Here is a 22,710-nt window from a genome sequence, read left to right as displayed (position 1 = left end):
CCGGAGATGTCTCATCCTCTGCTCCCTCTGCGATGGCAAGATAAGGTCGGCAACCTTACCCTTGTACCGTGGATCAAGGTGAGTGGCCAGCCAGTAATGGTCCCTCTCCTTGATCCGAAGAATACGAGGATCCTTCCGCAGGCTTTGCAGGATCAGGGAGGCCATGCAGCGTAGGTTAGCTGAGGCATTCGGTCCGGAGTCCTCTGGGTCACTAAGGGCAACATGATCCACAGCTACCTCCTCCCAGCCACGTACAAGTCCACGTGTTTCTTGGGACTGTAAATCATCCCTACAAGACTGCTGCTGCTGCTGCTGATGCTGAGTGCCAGCCTCCACCTCCATGCTGACACAATCATCCTCCTCCTCCTCTTCCTCCTCCTCATCCTCTTCCTGTGTGATGGGTGGCAGAGCAGGAACACTGTCTGGATAAAGGGGGCCTTGAGAGGCAAGGAAGTCCTCCTCTTCCTGCCTCTGTTCTGCCTCAAGTGCCCTGTCCATTATTCCACGCAGCGTATGCTCCAAGAGGTGGACAAGAGGTACAGTGTCACTGATGCATGCACTGTCACTGCTCACCATCCTTGTGGCCTCCTCAAACGGTGACAGGACAGTGCATGCATCCCTGATCATGCCCCACTGGCGTGGTGAGAAAAAACCGAGCTCCCCTGACCCTGTCCTGGTGCCGTAGTCGCACAGGTACTCATTGATGGCCCTCTGCTGCGTGTGCAGCCGCTGCAGCATGGCCGATGTTGAGTTCCATCTGGTGGGCATGTCACATATAAGGCGGTTCTTGGGCAGGTTCAACTCCTTTTGGAGCTCAGCCAGCCGAGCACAGGCATTAAATGATCGGCGGAAATGCACACAGACTTTCCTGGCCTGCTTCAGGACATCCTGTAAGCCGGGGTACCTGCCCAAGAACCGCTGCACCACCAGGTTAAGAACGGGAGCTACACAGGGCACATGGGTCAGTTGTCCCTGTCGGAGGGCGGAGAGGAGGTTGGTGCCATTGTCGCAAACCACCATTCCTGGCTTAAGCTGGCGTGGTGTCAACCACCTCTCGGCCTGCCCCTGCAGAGCTGACAAAACATCCGCCCCAGTGTGGCTCCTGTCCCCCAAACAAACCAGCGCAAGCACGGCATGGCATCGTTTTGCCTGCGTACTTGCGTAGCCCCTGGAACGCCTACGGAGCACTGCTGGTTCTGAGGACAGAGCACTGGAAGAGGCCATGGAGGAAGAAGAAGAGGAGGGGGTGGAGGAGAGAGGTGTGTCACAACCAATAGTAGCATTTTGGAGGCGTGGTGGCGGAACAACCTCCAACACTACTGCACCTTGTCCTGCATCCTTCCCAGCAGCCAGAAGAGTGACCCAATGGGCCGTGAAAGACAGGTAACGTCCCTGTCCATGCCTGCTGGACCATGAGTCAGCGGTAATATGCACCTTACCGCTGACCGCCCTGTCCAGCGAGGCAAGGACATTGCCTTCCACATGCCGGTAGAGAGCCGGAATCGCCTTCCGTGAGAAAAAGTGGCGTTTGGGGACCTGCCACTGAGGAACCGCACATTGTACAAACTCACGGAAGGGGGCCGAGTCTACCAACTGAAAAGGCAGCAGTTGAAGTGCTAGCAATTTAGCCAAGCTAGCATTCAACCGCTGGGCATGTGGATGGCTGGGAGTAAACTTCTTCCGTCGGTCCAGCAGCTGGGGCAGGGACATTTGCCTGCTATAATCGGACGTGGGTGTATCGCTAGCAGAGTTCCCGGAAGCACTTGGCTGTGACACACCTAATTCTACACCTTCATTCCTCTCAGAGCAGGTTTCAGAGAGGACTGAAGGTCTAGTGGGGTTGGAGATGCCAGCTGATGAGGAGCAAGGAGAGGTCCGCTTTGTTCTTTGGTGTGGGTCTTTGAGGTACGCTTGCCAACGAGCTGCATGGCAGGTCAACATATGTCTGGTCAAGCATGTGGTGCCCAAGCGGCTGATGTTTTGGCCACGTGAGACACGCTTGAGACATATGTTGCAAATAGCAGCCGTGCGATCTGATGCACTCGTCTCAAAAAAGGCCCACACCAAAGAACTTTTAGAATAACGCGCAGAGGCAGCGCTCTGCACAGGCGGAGCTCTGCGGTGTGATTCAGTCGGTGTGCTGCCCCTAAGCTGGCCCCCAGAGGGCATCCTGCCTCGTTGGACATGTGCCTCCTCCTCCTCCCCCTCCTCCTCCTCCCTCCTTCCAGGCACCCACGTGGAGTCAGTGCCTTCATCATTCCCTCCCTCTTCATCGCTGTAGCAAACCTGGCAGTATGCTGCAGCTTGTGGAACATGACTGCCAGATTGCTGTCCTTCTTGAGCATCCCCTCTCTCTGCGCTCACGCTACTGCCTTCCTCTAGCTGAGTGTCATCATCAGAGCCCACAAAACACTGGGCATCCTCCTGGAGCATGTACCCAACACTGTGCTCAAAGAGTTCAGGAGGACGTGGTGGGTCTAGGGAAGGAGTCACTGATGATGACATTGAGAGGAGGGAAGACGATGCGTTGGCAGCTGCTTTGCTACTACCCTGAGACTGGGTGAGAGAGGATGAGGAGGATGAAGAGGGCTTGGTCATCCACTCTACCAAGTCGTTGGCATGTTGCGGTTCAACATGTCCAGCTGCCGAAAAGAAGGACAAGCATGTCCCATGGCCACGTGCTGATGACAATGCACCGCGTCCACGACCAGCACTGTTGTCTCTAGACACAGAGCCTGCTTGCCCTCTTTTATCGGCTCGCGCCTGTCTGCCTCTCCTTGCTGGCCTTCCAGACATGGTAATGGCCTGAAGGGAGTTGGGTAAAACAGCAGTTGGGTAGTTTATATTGTGCTTAGAGGCACACAACACCCACTAACTCCTGCAGATGCCTTTTTTATAGAACACCAGAGATAAAGGGGTATATACAGATGTATACTGTGCTGTGCTGGAGGCACACACAACTTCCAATAACTCCTGCAGATGGCAAGTGGGCTCAAATAGAGAACAGCTATGTAGGTGGATATAGCGGTATGTACTGGGTACAGAGCACGCAGACAGCACGCACTATCTCCTAACACTACTGACTGCAAGTTCTATTATTAAAGATAGATCACTAGCTATATAGGTGAGGTGAATATCGCGGTGTATACTGCGGTCAGGGCACGCAGACAATAACCAGAAAACAGCAGAGATAAAGGGGTATATACAGATGTATACTGTGCTGTGCTGGAGGCACACACAACTTCCAATAACTCCTGCAGATGGCAATTGGGCTCAAATAGAGAACAGCTATGTAGGTGGATATAGCGGTATGTACTGGGTACAGAGCACGCAGACAGCACGCACTATCTCCTAACACTACTGACTGCAAGCTCTATTATTAAAGATAGATCACTAGCTATATAGGTGAGGTGAATATAGCGGTGTATACTGCGGTCAGGGCACGCAGACAGTAACCACTACACAACAGCAAGATAGAAAATCGGCCGAAAACGATCGGTGTGTACTGTGTTGAAGGTACACAGAACACCCACTGCTTCAGACGCCAACACACTACACGAGGCCGCCGCAATGGCGGCCTTATATAGTGTGGGGCGTGCACTACACAGCCTGAGCTATGATTGGCCACAGGCATCCTACCTGTGGCCAATCATGGCTCTCCTCGCTGCTGGCGCTGCGATTGGCCAAGCATGCGGGGTCACAGTGCATGCTTGGCCAATCATGAGCCAGCAATGCACTGCGCCATCGCAGTGCATTGTGGGCCGTGAGCGCCACGCGAATTTGACGCGAACGGACCAAAGTGTTCGGATTTCGCCGAACGGACGAACAGCCAATGTTCGAGTCGAACGTACGTTCGACTCGAACACGAAGCTCATCCCTATTTGCAAGTATTTTATACATGTATTACACCCCTATATTGCTACTGCACACCAAATAGTACACCTATACCAGTCCTTAAAAGGACCTTTGTGGACCTAATAGTAGCTAGCTAGTAGCTAGTGAATTGCAGACTGTCCCTGCTCCAAACACCAAACTGTCCCTCCCTACACTGAGAAACGACAGCTGCATAATCGGTCAGCAGCACAGCAGTGCAGTGCACTATAATATGCTTTCTATATTTGAAAGAACGTATATTATATGTGTACAACCCTATATAATGTACACCTATACCAGTCCTTAAAAGGACCTTTGTGGACCTAGTAGCTAGTGATTTGCAGACTGTCCCTGCTCCAAACACCAAACTGTCCCTCAGTCCCTACACTGATAAAAGACAGCTGCAGAATCGGTCAGCACTCAGCAGCACAGCAGTCAGCAGTGCACCATAATATACTTTGTATGTTTGAAAGAAAGTATATTATACGTGTACAACCCTATATACTGTACACCTATACCAGTCCTTAAAAGGACCTTTGTGGACCTAATAGTAACTGACTATCCCTGCTCCACACAGCGTCCTTTCCCTACACTGACAAAAGACAGCTGCAGAATCGGTCAGCAGTGCACTCAGCAGCAGTGCACCAGAATATACTTTGTATCTTTGAAAGAAAGTATATTCTAAGTGTATTACAAACCTATATACTGTACACCTATACTAGTCATTAAAAGGACTTTTATGGACCTAATAGTAATAGCTAGTGATTAAACTGACTGTCCGTGCTCCACACAGCGTCCTGTCCCTACACTGACAAAAGACAGAATGTAAAATGGCCGCCAGATCAGGTCTGTTTATAAGGTAGGGGGTATGTCCAATTGTCCATGTGCTGAAATGTCTCAATTGGCTGTCCTGTACCCCATGATGCATGTCTTTATGGGTCAAAGTTCTTCACAATGTAAACGCATATGTCCACCGCGCGAACAGCGCCAGAAGTCCGCCAGTTTGGCGAATCGCGAACAAGCAAAATTCGCCGCGAACCGACCGCCGGGTGAACCGCAAGGCGATCTCTATTCTGCAGTTCCTGGTGCAGAGAGACACCCCCATAACAGGATATGTAATGGTATTTTGCCCCATCCATTTTCCTTATAGCCTGACAAGTTCTCCAGTCCCTGCTTCAGAGAAACACCCCATAACCTCCATGCTTTACTGTAGGAATGGTGTTATTTGGATGATGAGCTGTATTGTATTTCAACCAGACATATCGTTTGGTGTTGAGGCAAATATTTCAATTTCGTCTCATCTGACTATAACACCTTTTTCCATGTGGCCTCAGAATCTTCAATGTGCATTTAAGGTGGTCAGATGAGACTAAAATGTAATTATTTGGCCTCAACAGCAAACAATATGTCTGGTGGAAATTCAATACAGCTCACCATCCAAATAACTCCATTCCTACTGTAAAGCATGGAGGTTATGGTGTGTTTCTCTGAAGCAAGGACTGGAGCACTTGTCAGGCTATAAGGAAAATGGATGGGGCAAAATACCATTACATTCTTGAGGAAAAACTGCTGTCCTCTGCCAGAAGGTTGTCAATGGGAAGAAGGTTTACCTTCCAACATGACAATGACCCAAAGCACACAGCAAAAATGAGCACACAGTGCTTCAGAGAAAACGGTGAATGTCCTTGCATGGCTGAACAAATTATGCTCACAATCCAAAGTTTAACTGTATTTTAAAGGGAATGATTCTTTTCTATACCCACTGTACATGTATAAAAGTAATCACTGGCATGGCTGTTAATACTATAATGGTAGTTGCAGGAAAATGCCTGTGGCAGAAGGGTTAGAGGGAGCACCAAGCGTTAAAATCAATATGTAACCTCTGCTGTAGCTGGAAACTGTTGCAGAACTTCCTTAGTTGCTGCTGTATTATCCTTCTGCTGTTTGGTCAGGTTTAAACTGAATATTTAAAAGAAGTGCAGAAGGAGGCCACTCTGCAATGTTCATCTATGGAGCGCCTCCAGTTCAGGGGGCAGCAATCTTGGCTGGGATTGGGTTGATTCTTAAAGGACAGTGATTGGATTCTGCAACAAAGCAAAGAGAGGAGGATCTGCAGGATGCTGAGAGGAAGAGAGAGGACAGTCTTAAAGGAGATGTGGTGGGAAAAAGAGACCGGATAGCTCACTGAACGAAGAGACTGGACTGCTGGCTGAACAGAACCCTGCCATAGCTGACCACAGCGAGCACCTCCATCCCTTGTAAGGAAAGAATAGAGGAACTCTCTAAGCAGGATTGAAAGAGAGACATCACAGCAACTTCTATCCCTGTCTGAGGATTTGAAATTAATCAAACCGCATGTGCAGAGACCCAGAAGAGGGTCTGATAAGAGACTAATATTGCACAAGTTAATCTGTTGTCTGCTGGGAACTGTTGTGGTTTCTTCACAGGTTCCAACTTTGTTTTCTTTTTCATCATTCACTGGCCAGTAGGATAAAATGGGGACTGTTATAGCAAGTTAGGCCTTGTCGTTACATACTGTTGCTAGTTAAAAGAAATACAAACCCGTTAATTACTGATAGTCAAAATACTGGTGCATGGGTTAACAATATCCCTCAGAGTAATTTTTTTTTTTTTTTTATGTTTGTATAAGTACACTTGCTAATCCTCTTTTATTTTAGGCTATGCCTGGCCTAATAAATTCTTTGAAATACCTCAAATTGTGTCAATAAGTGCTGGGTGATTGAGGTGTGATATCATCAGGTGTGCAGACAAATCACAAAACAGTTTAATAGCTCCTCTTGCGGTAGTGCTACAAATACTATCAATATTTTCCCTTTTCTCTCCTCTGGACATTTCTGGCTAAATTCAATAAAAAACTGTAGAGGGAAGGAGGTACAGGTGGGAAGGAGATAATTGGAGGGGTGTTTTACTTTTTGATGTTTCAAGTCTTTCAATAAAGGTACCTAGACCAGTGGTGGCCGCTCCATTAGGGGCACAGGCGCGCCGCCCCCCCCCCCCCCAATCCATGCGCCCGGCCCCTAATCTACATGCAGGGTGCCGGACGCATGTATTTCTATGTTTTTTTTTTTAAGCACATGATTAGAGTCTGAGGCTCTAATTGGCTTAAAAAAAAGTGGGCTTGGGGTGCAGAGCACTGCGCTCCAACCCTACCCAGTTGTGTGACAATAGTGAATTAATATTCACTATTGTCTTCCTGCTTCTCCTCCCAGCCAATTAGGAAGCGGATCTTAAGACCCGATTGCCCGAGAAGAGAAGCGAACATATTAACCGGCAGCAGAAGCAAGGGGGAAGATTCAGGGGGAAGTTGCTGAAGCTGCCTATGACCTGGATGGGGTAATTGCGGAGCTGGTGGGTGAACGGGTGGGGGGGATTTGTTGGTTGATTGACCGAGTGATGGGGGTGGGGGTTTTAATGATCGACCGAACGGGCTGGGGGTTGGGTGGTTTGTTTGCCACCCCCCCCCCAATAAAAAAAATGGAGCACCAGCCACCACTGACCTAGACATTTGGATGTGAACTCCAAGACTGGGTTTCCATCCAAGCAATTGCCTTTGCCAACTAAGCTGTTAAAGTTTTTTTCTTATATCTAATAATCACTTCAGCATTATAAAAAACATCCACTTAAAGAGGAAGTAAACCCTGATGGGTTTACTTCCTCTTTTTTTCCCTGCAAAGGTAAAGCATAATGGACTACTATGCATCGCATAGTAGCTCATTATGTGTCACTTACCTGACATAGGAGCCAGCGAAGTCGCCGCTGTCCCCTGTAGTCCGCCGCATCCATGTTGCTGGTGGCGTCTCGCAGCTCCGACGAATCACAGCGGCGCAGCCGCGATGACGTCACTCCCGCGCATGCGCACGGGAGTCGCGTCTCGCAGCTCCGCCGCTGCCATACGGCGAAGCCGCGATGACGTCACTCCCGCGCATGCGCACGGGAGTCGACAAATTAGGCAAATCCGTTCTTGGATTTGCCGCATTTAGTGCGCCTGCGCGCCGCTGTCTACGGCGCAAGCGCCGTAGACAGCGGTGCCCATTTTCGGGCAAATATCTCCTAAACCATATAGGTTTAGGAGATATTGCTTGGACCTACAGGTAAGCCTTAATCTAGGCTTACCTATAGGTCCAAGTTGTTTGGAAGGGTTTACTTCCTCTTTAAGCTGGCCTAAGACAGATCGAAATTCAGGCGGTTCAGCAGAAACTGGCTGAATCTCAATCCATCTATGGGCAAGCTGGTTGTACTGAAATCGATCAACTTCAGTGCAATCAGTAAAGTGGCGCATCTGTAAAGGTCTGGCCGATGTGTATAACAGTGCCACAGCAAAATGACATTTCTAAATGAAAAAATGTAATTTAAAATTGCTTGCGGCTCTAATGTATTGCCAACTCCCGGCAATATAGATGAAAAATCAATGTTAAAAATGGTGTAGGGTTACCTGAGTTATCTCTATAACCTGAAATCCAACAGATCTGGTAAGCAGCCCTTTGGCCTTTAAAATCACTTTGGCTGTTGTCTGGCTGCCCTTTTTGCGGGGTGAAAAGAGCAATCGTTACACCTTCTGAAGAGTCCAATTTCAACGGATTTACATGGATTGATATCTGTTATAGACTATTAACTATATTGTGGCACTAGTTGTGTTTTTTTCATTCCTACACCTATGTGGTTTTTATATTATTTTGGTTGTGCATCTAAATTAGTTTCACATATCTATTAGCTGAATATTCAGGTTTTCTAGTTGCAGCACCACTTTTTTCCTTTTTAATGTTTTTTATCAACAAATATACTTAATTTTGTTTCACTGCTTTTTACCAACACATACATTTTTAAATATAAGTATATGCACATATGTTAGAGGGATTAGCGTGGATATTCCACCATATATAATGACATGACAGGTCCTCTTTATACTCCTGCATACATGTATACTGCCATAACAGGTCATCTTTATACTCCTATGCATGTATAGAGCCTAGATAGGTTCTCTGTATACTTCTATATACATGTATAGAGCCATGACGGGTCCTCTTTATACTTCTATATACACGTATAATACCATGACCGGTCCTCTTTATACTCCTTTATACATGTATAGAGCCATGACCGGCCCTCTTTATACTCCTACATACATGTATAGAGCCATGACAGGTCCTCTTTATACTTCTATATACATGTATAATGCCATGACTGGTCCTCTTTATACTCCTACATACATGTATACAGCCATAAGAGATCCTCTTTATACTTCTATATATATAAATACAATTCCATGACCGGTCCTCTTTATACTCCTATACATGGATAGAGCCATAACAGGTCCTTTTTATAGAGCTATGATGGATTCTCTTTATATTCCTACATACATGTATTGAGCCATGACATGTCCTTTTACACTCCTATACACATGTATAAAGCCATGACAAGTCCTCTTTACACTCCTACATACATGTATACAGCGATTACAGGTCCTCTTTATATTCCTATACATGTAAACGACCATGACAGGTCCTCGTTATACTCCTTTACATGTATAAAGCCATGACAGGTCCTCTTTATACTTATATATAGATGTATAGTGCGATAACAGGTCCTCTTTAAACTCCTATATACATGTATGTAGAGCCATGTACATGTAGAGCCATGACAGGTCCACTTTAGTTATCATGATATAAAATGATAGACGTGGGGGCATTTTGCTGGACGTGATTTTTTTTTGGGGGGGGGGGGCATTTAGTTCTTGGTACCAGGCAGCACAATGTCTTGGGCCGGCACTTTGTGCAAGGCAATATCACTTACCACATTCGTTTTTTTAGGTCCAGCAGAAAAAACTCGCTTGCATCATGTTTTGGTGTTGCTGGCTGCTGTTTGAAGGCTTCATGAGAGCTGGTTTCTTTCCTCTGCTTTGGCATGCTGAGGGGGACTGGCTACACGGGCTACCTTTCTCTAGAAAAAGACCATCACATAGACATAAATCACATCACGATGCATCTTTATTATTTTGGGCCTCAAAATTACTCTGTCATGATTAAAATGACATAGGCTGCCATTACTGGCCTTTTTTTTTTAATGCTAGTTGCCTGGCTGTGTTTTCCCTCAATGTTTCTTAGAGACAGAAAAGCATGAGAATTACCTATTGCTATATTTGTTCTAGGTCAAAGACTTGGAAAGCATTGACATCTAAAATCGGCCAGAGAACTAACATTCTCTAATGCCCCATACACACAGTCGGACTTTTCGGCGACAAAATTCGTCAGTTTTTTTCTGATGGACTTTGGCCCAAACTTGTCTAGCATACACACAGTCGTAGAAAATCCAATCGTTCTGAATGCATTGACATAGAACATGTGCGACGGGACTATGAATGGGCCAGTAGCCAATAGCTTTCGTCTGGTAATTTATTCTGAGCATGTGTGGCACTTTGTCCGTCGGAATTGTCTACACGGAATTTAAACGATCGGATCTTGTTGTTGGAAAATTTTAAATCCTGCTCTCAAACTTTGTGCGTCTGAAAATCCGACGGAAAATCTGACCGTGTGTATGGGGCATTAGGAGAAGTCAGCAATGGCAACTCCCATTCTTTAGCCACTACAAAGTCACTTTAAGGGCTTAGACGTGTTTAGAAATTCAGTACACAAATTGTTATATGACTTCAGTTCTTACCACTAAAGGGTTAAAACTAGCACTAAACTCTAGGGTACAAACTAACCTTGGGAGCATTCCTGCATCTACATCCAGATGATCAAAATTTCACAAACTTATTTTGAAGCAATTAAGAGGGAATCAGAAGCTCCATTAATTAACATTATCACTGTATTTCAATGGGTTGGTATACAAGATACACTAACAAGAATCTTTGTAGATATTTTCAAAGGTAGTCCAATGCTAGTGTTTGATGTATAATGCATGCGCATCATTTATCAGTAAGCTAAAGAGTTTCGGGGCAATGAGTCATATTCTCTTTATTCAGATGAAGGGTTAATCTGAAGTATACTTTTTTGTTGTGTAACCTTTTTTAATACTTTAACTTTCAGTGTTTGCAAAGTAATACAAGTGGGTGATTCACATTTTTAGAATGGCAACAAAAAGGAAAAAAATTAATTAATGTGCCACTCGGATTATTAGGACATCTCATAAGGCAGTGGTTGTGATGATTTTAGGTACATCGTTACGATCTCTTCCAGACATAAATTACATCAACTAACCTTTTTGTTAGCTTTAATAAATCAAGCCCACAGACACCATGTACAGTTTCCTGTAGACATTAGAGGCAATAACTGCAGGATCCGTAAGGCCTCCACAGACATAAGTCACCCTGTTAAGCCGTGGGTGGTCCCAGTTACATTCCAAGGCTTGCCGGCCTGATGTGATTAGATGCATAATGTGGTCATCAAAAGATATTGCTGGGCAATTTAGCTGATAGAGTGCTGCATCAAACTTCAAACTGTTTGTTTTTGTGCTTCCAATACGCTTCTTTAATTTGACCAGCGCTATGAAAATGTGATGTAATAGCTTTGAGCAGAAAGATGGGCAGTCAGTGTGATGCATCTGCAGCAAAATGCTCTTATGCCTCAAAGCTTTATGGTTTTTTCATATGAAATAAGTGATGTAGTAACTGCTACAGATGATATAGTCCCACCACTACCAAGCATGGAGGGCAAGCTGGATCAAGGTGCTTCTGCAGATGCTAGTCAAAAATAAATAGCTGTTTTCAAGTTATTATGGCCTACCTTTGAGGGCCAACTCTAGTGTTTTTTTTGTGGTGCAAGTTGCTGTGAAGTTACATATGACCATGGCTTTTTTTCAGCGGGAACTAGGGGGAACTCAGTTCCAACACCTCTGGCTCAGGCCTTCTGCTTTCTGATCACTACTAACACTTGGTAACACTGAAGTTCAGCTTCTGCATTTAGAAGTGATAGCTTATCTCCCAGTAGCTCCCACCACAGGTCATATCTCCTGTGCAGATCCCACTGAGTGATGGACTGATGGACAGGGACAAGGGAGATACAGAACAGGTACCCAGGGTTCAGTTCAGTCATAGGCAGGAGAGGGTGCATGGTAGGCTGCATCCTCTGTGGTCTCCATTTTTTCTCTGGTGACCAGTTGTTGATGCTCCTACTGCATTATATCCCTTGCAAGTGACTGTAGTATAGTATAGTATGCTGGGAGGTACTACAGCCAGATAGGTGTTTCAGCTTAATATTGCAACAAAGGTAGTACATATGACAGATGATTGAGCTTTTAAGGAGGGGGGAAGATGAGGGCAGTGGAGGGAGGGGGTTGTATGCAGAGGGAAGAGCTACTATTTAAGGCCATTTGGCAGGTATGTGTGTGTGGCGGCATGGTTGAGTTCCTGCACCTATTCTCTAAAAAAAAAGCCCTGTATATTACTATGATTCAAAATATAAGATTGCATTACATTTACTTCCACCAGATAAATTCTGAACAAACAACCTAATTTGTTAAAGAGACAGAGGCACTGTTCTGATTTTCAGGACTAGAGACAGCAAATGATAACATATCTTAAAGCCCAATTCTAGCCCAAACTAAATTATATCACTTTCTCTCCTTGTAATACCCTTTCACTGGGACAGGTAGTGAGGAAAATCTATCCAACAGATACAGAAACAGCAAATAAAACTGAGATGAGCTCTACTGAAGAGTCCAAGAAGCCATCTTTAATAAGCTTCCCAATGCCATAACCCCATTCAAAGGACCCTGGAAATCAGCAATGCATGGCTCAGCCTGTGGGTATCTGGAATATCTAGCTGGCCCAGTAGAAATAATTTATGTTGGGCTGGTGGCCCTGAATGGAGATACTCCCCTATTCAGAGATTAATCAAAGTGGTTCCCACATTCAGTGACAACTCAGGTATCATTGCCTTCTATGATTTTTTTGTACCTACACTATATTTGCCTAATGCTCTGTATGTCCTATGAGATTTTATTCTTTTGTACTAATAAATGTATTTGTTCACCTAATTAACGTTTGTTCAGTGTCTACATAGTCCCACCCTTAGAGGTTTTTTTTTCCTGTTGCCAGTGACAACTCATAGTCCAATCTCAGATGGGGCCCTTTAAGGGGAAACGCATCGGACAGAGCTAGCGCTGCGATTTCAACATACCGACTTCTACTCATCGTGGCTGTGCTTATATGAAATTGTTTGCCTGTTTTACACGATATCTCTGTAAGTGCAATGCTTTTTTATTAAATGCTTGATTTAAGCAGTATAGCACTATGAGTCCTAGTTCCTTATTTTTAATGCATGCAACTGTAAGAGTCGGAAGGTGAAATCCATCCGCGCACTTAGGGCCATCCCAGAACAAGCTGTGGTTTCCAAGCTGGAAATATCCATATGCACTTGTGATCTCCTTTGTGGGATCTAATGGTCTGGTTAGCGGCCCATTTGTCTATGGTGACTTATGCACTTTATGTATAGTTATTTTTGCACAAGAACACTTTTCTTTGCACTTGGATGGACTTTGGATCATAATTTTTTTTTCTGCACTCAGATGGATTTGAACTGTATTGTTTTTATATGAGTTATTAATTTTTTATCACTAAAGGTTGCACTTTGCTCCTTAGAAAAAGTGCATCATGTGTTTTTTTTTGTATATTGTTTGCACTTTAACACCTTTCTGCTATAGGCTGGGTGAGGGCTCCACTGTCCTGACTGGACTTCAACTGACATGCTTCAGAAAAAGCTGCTGTACACGCCACTGGACACACAGTGCCACTTATCAGTGCCTATCAGTGCCGCCTATCAGTGCCCATCAATGCCCACAAAGGCTGTTCATAGGTGTCCATCTGTGCCACCTATCAGTGCCTATCAGTGCTGCATATCAGTGCTGCATATCTGTGCCCATCAATGTTGCATATTAGTGCATCATCATGAGTGGTAATCAGTGCCACCTAATTTAGTTTGGGTACAGCATTGCATGACTGCAAAAGTGTAATTAAAAGTGTGACTGCGCTGAAAGCTGAAAATTGGCCTGGGCAGGAAGGGGGTGAAAGTGGCCATTATTGAAGTGGTTAATATTTTGGTTTTAGCACATAATTTACACTTTAAATAGTATTGATATATCTGGATGTGACATTCAATCAATTGATGCCGCAAATATTCATGATTACATGGTGACACATTTTGTTGTTTAAGACATTGCATCATTAACATTTTTTTACATGGTCATTATATAGCAGTCTTCCCCATGGTCCAACTGGAAATCACTTCACCAGGCAAAGGGAAGTCTTCCAGTAGTAATTGTGTGGTTCTAAGATAGTATGCAATCCATTACAGAGACCACAACGTGAGACAATACTGGAGGAATGCAAAACTGTAAAATGTGTTGAGTTCACTTGTTAAAGGAAGCTACAGGTAAATGATGTTTCTTTGTCATGATTCCCTGGTATCTCTTGCAGTATTTTATTGTGACAGTCATCTTGTTCAGCTCATTAAGTATGTCTTCATTTAAAATCCATCCTGGATCTGTGTAACGTTTGCAAATCTCAGGTGTTGAGTGACCAAACATTGAGAGACACAACGAAAGCTGATGCTGAAAGATGTGAAAGCTGTGAAAGCTGTGTCACAATAAACCACGTCCCTTCGGGAACACCCATCTTTTACCATGTCCACCATTCACTATGGCACAATGGCATACTTTAAGCTCACTGAAATCCATCCCTTCCATGAAAGGACCTCTTGCTTGTAGTAGCCTCCAGGCCAAAGGTTCTCAGCCTTACTCTGAAGCATATACCAAATCCCAATACAATTACTTTTATGTAAATTCTACAATAATAACAGCTCAGGCTGCACACATTTGGAAAATAAAGTCGTTTTGTTTTTTGTTTTTAATAATCTTAAGCATGTTTAAAACATGTATACTCTTTTGTTTTGCTTCTTAGGCTACATTTCATCTATAAAGAGATTTAGTTAAAATGAAATAATAGCCAAGGAATGCTGATATACATCACGAAAAATGAAAGACACAAGGAAGAATGGGACCGGTGAGGAGAAAAATAAAGGCATAAAAGGTTTGAGTTACATGGAACAAAAGCTTACAACACATCAAAGGAGTAAAAATAGAGAGGCTGGAATGAAGTGAGAACAGGTGCTTAGAAAATGTATTTTAGTAGATAGGGGATAATGCTTTCTACCATAAGAAACATTTCAAATAAATGGGTGAATAGGAATTAAATAAACGTGATAAAATGTTCAGATATCTTTGGAGATAAGGCTTACTGAAAATATTGTTCTGGTGGATTTTTCCAGTGCTGTGTTTTGCTTCTCTCTTCTTAAAGGGAATGTATAGCCTTTTCAAAGTTTTTTTTTTTTTTTTAAGTAATTAAGGTTAAGCAGGTTTACTTCATGCAACTATACTTATAGATAAGCTTTAGTAGGCCTCCAACCAAAATGTGTTTCTTTTTACATTTTGGATAGAGATGAAAGAATAGAACTCCTTACAGGTCTTTAAATGAACCCAGCATCAGTTATATTGTTTAATGTCTTTGTCTGTGTGTCAGTGTTTCACTCTAAAAAGACATAGCCATCCTGGACTGAGATGATGAGATGACAGGCATGTAAATCCAGATGCCTGTGCAATTTTTAGACATGTTCAAAAATGTCTGATGCACATTGGCTCCTAGGTACTAATTATTAGGAAAGTTCATGTTCAATGTCTGGTCACGTATCATATCCAACTGAGAGGAAATGGTGCCAAAGATTATAATAATACAGAAGGGTCTGGGTACACAGCATTCAAGCAAGATCAGCAACTATGGCCAATGCAAAACCTAACAAGTAGCTCATACATGACTTAAAACCCAACTCTGGGCTTTGGATTCCCCTCATGTGGACCCAATTCAGCCATTGAATCAGAAAATGGATTGAATGACTCTGGGAATCATTCAACCCAGAACATATGCAGTGCTGGATATGAGTGTGTGTGTGTGGGGGGGGGGGGGCAGTACCAGAGATAGGGTGAACTGCCAGAACTGCTTTTAAATTGCTGGGGACTGATAATTTTACTTTTTTTAGCCAAGGCTGGAATTATTCTTTCGCAAACTATACAATGAAAAATGTGAGAGCACTGGAAATTGCCCCTAAAATGATATACGTAAGATAATCTGGACATAATGATATTTCTGTTATAATTTTTAGCAAACAGGTCATTTTTCTTCTTTACTGATGGGCACTAATATACTGCCCTGATGGGCATTGATAGGCAGCACTGATGGTCACTGCTAGGTGAAACTGGTGGTCATTGATGAGGCTGCACTGATATGCAGCACTGATGGGCACTAATAGGCAGCACTGATGGACTCTGATAGGTGGCACTGATATGCAGCACTGATTGGCACTAATAGGCAGCACGGATTTGCACTATTGAGGCTGCACTGATAAACAGGACACCGATGATCACTGCCCTGATTATTAGTGCAAATTACCCCTTTAACACTCATTGGTTACCGGCTCTCTCCTCTCATTACGCTGTAAAAGCATCAGGAAAGGAATGCCGATAGCCGGCAAGTGTGTTTACGTCGTGATCAGCTGTGAATGGACACAGCTGATCTCGTGGTAAAGAGCCGCTGTGATTGGTGTGACAGGTGTGCGCCACAGCAGATGAATGAGGAGGATATCATACAACGCCCTCCCAGAACTAGCCGACCTCGCTGTAGCCGTCATTTTGCTATAGGGCGGTCGGTAAGTGGTTAAAGTTTGCATATTCAAAACATTTTTTTTAAGTTTTTGGAAAAAGTAGGTAAGGGTTAGAAACCAAATTATTAGAATGTGATGGTAATTACCAAAATTTAGTTGCCATCCTAATGGTTGGTAATACCTCTTCCGGTAGAAACTGTGTAAGACCTTATTTACATGTGTGCTGGTTCTAAAAACACCCCTGAAAAGCAATCCACAGCATTTAACCTGTCACCAGTTAACAGGCAGCTCAAAGATGATATTTTACCTCCCAAACACCTGTCTAAACCAGTGAAAGCCTACCACAATCCATCTGAATGCATTACAAGTGGCTGCAGGACAGCTGCGGCCCAGTGCCCATCACTTGAATTGGCCACATTTGACAGTAGTTCTGCCTATCAAATGCAATGTGTTTCAAAAAATGTACTGTGCTGCTTGCAACTCGGCGGTCGGGGGAAGTGAAAACACAGATCAACTACCTGCTTAGACTGCTCCTCAGCCACCTGTGTAAATCAGGCCTAAGAGGGAAACTACCCTCACTTTGTGGGGATTTCCTCTGATTTCTTGTTACATCTCCAGGATAGACGTTAAAAGGAGATTCCCCCAATGGAAAGAAGATAGACATATACAATATTAACTGACATAAGTTTAAAACTCTTATCTATTCTATGCAAAACTAGAACATAAGCTTTGGTTGTATATACACTTTATCTTAACCATTGCCTGTACATTTTGTATTTTACCAGAGCAACAGTACTATTCTACTAATGTTAATTATGTTTGTAACTTAACTTCCATTTGAGAGTCATTGTCATGTCATGAAACTTGATGTTCACAACTAGAGAAAACTGGAGTTCTCATTTCTTTGCATCAGAGCATTTTTTGAGAAATGTAGTCTAAATGATGCATTATTGATGTCTAAAATCAGTGGCGGCTGGTGAAGTTTTAAGATGGGGGGGCGCTAGACCACGCCCACCCTTTTGACCCATCCCACTTCTCATAAGCCCCACCCATTATAGAATCCACCAACTCCGTCCCCTGTAGTACATCATATACAAGGCTCTACATTATACACAGGGCTCTATACTTCATATACCAGGCTCTACATTATAGACAGGGCTCTGTACATCATATACCAGGCTCTACATTATACACCAGGTTCTAATGACACATCAATATGTCTGACAGCCCAGCCACACTCCTCGTTCACCAGAGAAAAAAAAACAGGAAACACAAAAAAGGTGCTCGGGAAACAGCAATAGGCAGAGGTCACCGCAGACAATGAAGTACAAGAAAGCCTAATAAAATAAAACAAATACAGTCATCACATTTAGTGACTGCAATAATGCAATATCTTACATGTTTTCCTTTAGTGGTGGGATCAGAGGGATGGTGATGATCAGAGACAGAAGGATGGAGGTGGGGTGGGGAGTTGGATCAGTGGTGGGTGGGATGGGATCAGGGACAGAGGGATGGATCAGGGACAGAGGGGTGGATCAGGGACAGAGAGATGGTGGGTGGGATGGACCAGGGACAGAAGGACGGTGGGATGGATCAGGGACAGAGAGATGGTGGGTGGGATGGACCAGGGACAGAGAGATGGTAGGTGGGATGGATCAGGGACAGAAGGACGGTGGGATGGATCAGGGACAGAGAGATGGTGGGTGGGATGGACCAGGGACAGAGAGATGGTAGGTGGGATGGATCAGGGACAGAAGGACGGTGGGATGGATCAGGGACAGAGAGATGGTGGGTGGGATGGATCAGGGAGAGAAGAAGGACGGTGGGATGGATCAGGGACAGAAGGACGGTGGGATGGATCAGGGACAGAGAGATGGTGGGTGGGATGGATCAGGGAGAGGACGGTGGGATGGATCAGGGACAAAGAGATGGTGGGTGGGAGGGATCAGGGACAGAGATATGGTTGGTGGGATGGATCAGGGACAGAGAGATGGTGGGTGGGATGGACCAGGGACAGAGAGATGGTAGGTGGGATGGATCAGGGACAGAAGGATGGTGAGTGGGTGGGATGGATCAGGGACAGAGAGCTGGTGGGTGGGATGAATCAGGGACAGAGGGATGGTGAGTGGGTGGGATGGATCAGGGATCAGGGACAGAGAGCTGGTGGGTGGGATGAATCAGGGACAGAGGGATGGTGGGTGGGATGGATCAGGGATCAGGGACAGAGAGCTGGTGGGTGGGATGAATCAGGGACAGAGGGATGGTGGATGGGATGGATCAGGGATCAGGGACAGAGAGATGGTGGTTGGGATGAATCAGGGACAGAGGGATGGGTGGGTGGGGGGAGGCTTCATATGGGCTGTGTGTTTCACAAGAGCCTCCACTGGTATAGATTACATTAAAAGGCTAAACATTTTGAACTGGCATACAAATTGTTCTTTAGGTTTAAAGGCAGGAGAAATTGGCTTAAAGCTCACAAAAAAATCAAAGGCAGTGAGCAAATCTTCAATATTACATATCGATAAAGATTTACTACTACATACTAAAGGGACAGAAGTCATCAGATGATACACAGAATGCAAGCACGATGCGGAGAATATTTGGCAACTACTAAAAAGGCTTCTATTGAAACCACAGCTACAGGAGGTAAAGCTGAACAGCAACCACGACCACATGCAGACATAGCAGCGGGACCTAGGCATTCACATCCAGATGCAATACACTGTCAGGGTTTGATGAGTATATTTTAGTGAAGCAGTGGGGAACTTTTGCTAAAGGTAATGTTATCCTGGGGTGTTGGGGGGGGGGGTAAAACACTGGAAGGAGTGTTGGTTTCCGAATGGCCAACAAGTGCCTATACTAGATGTCACTGTCTGCAGTAGACAGGCTTTTGGAGAGATTCAGGTCTGACTGCCAAACCGAGACACAGCAAAACCAGTGGAGATAATAGAAGTGCTGATCGTCAGTGCTGCCCGTGTGAAGCCTCCCCCTCCATCCATCCTGTAGCTCTGCCCCCCTCCTGTGGATTTCCAGCAATGCATCGCCATCTACCTTGTTGTTTCATAGTGCAGCAGCAGTTCACATTCCTCTGCTCCTCCGCTCGGCGCACTGATCCGACAGGGGAAGACCGGAAGTGACGGCTAACTAGTCTGTCACTCAAACCCATAGCATAGTAAACCTATGGGCGCCGGGCGGATGCAGATCGGCATTTGTAGTTGCGCCACAAGGCGGGTTAAAACCCCGCAAATGAAGCGCCGCATCTGCAATCTTGTGATTGCGTTGACGTGGCGCTTCACATAGTGCACTGTGTCCAGCCCTGCACTGTGTCAGGCGCTCGTACACAGTGCACTTAAGGACTTTTTTTCATTTTTTTTTTTTTAAAGGGCCATTTCAAAAAAAAATATATATTTTTTTTTTCAATTTTTTTTTTTTTTTTGTGACTGCCTGGAGGGGGGGCGGCGCCCGGGCGCCCCCTATGGACGGGCCGCCACTGTCTAAAATATTAGTGTGCGTTGCTTCAGTGTCAGTAATGTTGGAAATATGTAAAGCACATCATGACATTGCTAAGTGCATGATGCCAGGTTTCTCCTGATAACAATACAATCTCACCTTTCTTTCTATTTCTCTTAAAAAGTGTCAAAAAATCTTTAATGAACCATGCGAGCAGAGCTTTTACTAAGACCTTGTGTTACCTAAGTAACAACATTTCAGTAGTGACTTTTAAACTAGTTTTATCTTTCCATGTCATGTTATTTGCAGTCTTTCCTTAAAGATGCACTAAACTTTAGCCTTATGTTCTTCTCAAAGCAGTTTATGTAGAAGGGCCTTTGAAAACCATTCATGTACAGTGGTGTGAAAAAGTATTTGCCCCCTTCCTCATTTCCTGTTCCTTTGCATGTTTGTCACACTTAAGTGTTTCGGAACATCAAACCAATTTAAACAATAGTCAAGGACAACACAAGTAAACACAAAATGCAATTTGTAAATGAAGGTGTTTATTATTAAAGGTGAAAAAAAATCCAAACCATCATGGCCCTGTGTGAAAAAGTGATTGCCCCCCCTGTTAAAACATACTATAACTGTGGTTGTCCACACCTGAGTTCAATTTCTCTAGCCACACCCAGGCCTGATTATTGCCACACCTGTTCAAAATCAAGGCATCAGTTAAATAGGAGCTGCTTGACACAGTAAGGTCCACCAGAAGATCCTTAAAAGCTACACATCATGCCGAGACCCAAAGAAATTCAGGAACAATTGAGAAAGAAAGTAATTGAGATCTATAAGTCTGGAAAGGGTTATAAAGCCATTTCCAAAGCTTTGGGAATCCAGCGAACCACAGTGAGAGCCATTATCCACAAATGGCGAAGACATGGAACAGTGGTGAACCTTCCCAGGAGTGGCCGGCCGCCCAAAATTACCCCAAGAGCGCAGCGACGACTCATCCAAGAGGTCACAAAAGACCCCACAACAACGTCCAAGGAACTGCAGGCCTCACTTGCCTCAGTTAAGGTCAGCGTTCATGCCTCCACCATCAGGAAAAGACTGGGCAAAAATGGCCTGCATGGCAGAGTTCCAAGGAGAAAACCACTGCTGAGCAAAAAGAACATCAAAGCTCATCTCAATTTCTCCACAACACATCTTGATGATCCCCAAGACTTTTGGGACAACATTCTGTGGACCGATGAGACAAAAGTGGAACTCGTTGGAAGGTGTGTGTCCAAGTATATCTGGCGTAGAAGGAACACTGCATTTCATAAAAAGAACATTATACCAACAGTAAAATATGGTGGTGGTAGTGTGATGGTCTGGGGCTGTTTTGCTGCATCAGGACCTGGAAGACTTGCCGTGATAAAAGAAACTATGAATTCTGCTGTCTACCAAGAGATCCTGAAGGAGAATGTCCGACCATCTTTTTTTCGTGTACTCAAGCTGAAACGAACTTGGGTTCTGCAGCAGGACAATGATCCTAAACACACCAGCAAGTCCACCACCGAATGGCTGAAGAAAAACAAAATGAAGACTTTGGAGTGGCCTAGCCAAAGTCCTGACCTGAATCCTATTGAGATGTTGTGGTATGACCTTAAAAAGGCCGTTCATGCTCGAAAACCCTCTAATGTAACTGAATTAGGACAATTCTGCAAAGATGAGTGGGCCAAAATTCCTCCAGGACGCTGTAAAAGCCTCATTGCACGTTATCGCAAACGCTTGGTTGCAGTTGTTGCTGCTAAGGGTGGCCCAACCAGTTATTAGGTTTAGGGGGCAATCACTTTTTCACACAGGGCCATGATGGTTTGGATTTTTTTTCACCTTTAATAATAAACACCTTCATTTACAAATTGCATTTTGTGTTTACTTGTGTTGTCCTTGACTATTGTTTAAATTGGTTTGATGTTCCGAAACACTTAAGTGTGACAAACATGCAAAGGAACAGGAAATGAGGAAGGGGGCAAACACTTTTTCACACCACTGTATACAGGAAATTTTCTGGTGATTTTCAGAATAGGAAATATGTAAAATATATTCATAGACAATTTTTTTTTTAAGTTTTAAAGAGGAAGTAAACTCTCCCACTCTGATGCTTCTTTTCATTTAGTCCATTATAATAAGTAATTATTAAACTATAGCCACTGTAATCCAGCCCAAATCGCATATTACTTACTGTTTAAAGAAACTTTAAAAAACTTGTTTCCAGGGGTTAGGCAGCGCCATCTTAAGTATTGTTTTCTGAGTCCACAGTGGAGTGTATTTCCGCCCTTACATTGAGCACTTCCTGTACTGTTAACCAAGCCTCCTTCTCAATCCAACGTTTCTATGGCAACCCTGCTTTCCTATTCATAGCTGACTTGTTTTATTTCATAGTATTTACTTGTGCCGATTTTCTAATGTTTGCCTTTGTGAGTCTTATCAGCTTCAACTGATAAGACTGCAGTAATGGCCAGGTTTACACTGAATGTGATGTCACGTGGTCACATGGTGTGTAGGAGGAAGCTCTGAATGATTCTGCAGCCTCCTGGGATATCAGTGATGTGAAGTCCTGATAACAGATAGACAAGCACATAGAGAGTATGCCATAAATCTGGGGAGATCTGGGCATGCTCAGTGACGTAATGCTAAAGAGCAAAAAGGATTACAACAATACTAAGCAAGTAAGGAGATATCTACAAGCAGT

The sequence above is a fragment of the Lithobates pipiens genome, unplaced genomic scaffold (assembly GCF_037356315.1).
Source record: "Lithobates pipiens isolate NorthernLeopardFrog02 unplaced genomic scaffold, aLitPip1_a1.2 Scaffold_10, whole genome shotgun sequence".
Classification (NCBI taxonomy): domain Eukaryota; kingdom Metazoa; phylum Chordata; class Amphibia; order Anura; family Ranidae; genus Lithobates; species Lithobates pipiens.
Note: the sequence above shows the minus strand (reverse complement) of the source record.